At 39.9% G+C, this 1,202-nt stretch overlaps 1 pseudogene; it reads right to left on the bottom strand.

Annotated features, from left to right (window-relative positions):
- Nucleotides 1-331: 331 nt before the first annotated feature.
- Nucleotides 332-885, bottom strand: LOC102830901 (annotated as a pseudogene).
- Nucleotides 886-1,202: the final 317 nt, after the last annotated feature.

Raw genomic sequence — 1,202 nt, 5'->3', positions numbered from 1 at the left:
ATCCTATTTAGGTTCGTTGGACTTCTTGAATCTGGTGATTAATGTTTTTATTGAATTTGGCAACTTTTCAGACATTTTTTTTCTTCAAATATTTTCTCAGCCTATTTCTCTCTGTCTTCTCCTTTAAAGAACAAAAACAAACTTAGCGCTGGTGAATAGATTCGGATTCATAGCAACCCTTAGGACAGAGTTGTCCAAAGGCTGTAAATCTTTTTTTTGCCATAAAATAGTATGTTTAATGAACTGAATAGTATGCTTAATTCATTTGAAGGAAGGCAGAGGAAATCTGTCTTATCATAATCAAAACTGTGGGGTTCAATAATCATTGAGCTCAGTCGATGGTTAGAAATGTGATGACAGGAGCTATAGGGATCTTCTAGATTCTTAACGTGAGGTCCTGGTTATCCATGGCCTCAAAGCAACACTTGTGCTGGTTTACTCTCTACTAAGCAGTCATCTGTAAAGGTTCCTTTGTGTGTATGTGACGATCACTCAAATCTTGGATCCTGGGCAATCCTTACAGCAAGTCTATCGACTACTGCCTCAACTTCTCAATTTCAGCCTTTACCCAGTCAGTTATACAAGGGTTACAGTTGACTGACAGGTGGCCCGTGATTAATTGTAGTAGGTCCAGTTTGGATTTAATGGAGAAGTTTGTAAAGTTGGTATCACCCAGAAAGTGGTACGGTGAGCCGAGCTGTGTGTTCTATGGATAGAACAAACAGGAAGAGCCTTGGGGGACATGTTTTTCCTTGAATGTACTGGAATCTGTCTTTTCTCTCTTTTTAGATTTTAATCTATCCTTTTTTTTTTAAACCTCTGACTTCTGAGATTAAGCATTCACTTCATGGTCTCATACTTCCTTGGTTTCCTTTGTCTCCCCATGTTCACGAGTACTCCCCCAAGGCTGTATGTAAGTCTTTGTAGAAGCAGACTGCCACATCTTTCTTCCAAGAAATTGGTGGTGTAAAACCACTGACCTTTCAATGAGAGCTTTAACATTGCGCTGCCAGGGCTCCTCTTAATGAGGATCTCCTTTAGGACCCTCATTATATGTATTATATTTATGTTGCAATACTTGAAGACCTGGTGTGGTGCTGTTGGATAAGAACTGCTCTGCTAGCCATAGGTCAGTGGTTCAAACCCATCAGTTGCTCCTTGGAAACTCTATAAAGGTCACTATTGGAACCAACTCACTGTCA

Source organism: Chrysochloris asiatica, unplaced genomic scaffold (assembly GCF_000296735.1).
Source record: "Chrysochloris asiatica unplaced genomic scaffold, ChrAsi1.0 scaffold00012, whole genome shotgun sequence".
NCBI classification, from domain to species: Eukaryota; Metazoa; Chordata; class Mammalia; order Afrosoricida; family Chrysochloridae; genus Chrysochloris; species Chrysochloris asiatica.
This window is presented reverse-complemented; position numbering and strand designations above follow the sequence as displayed.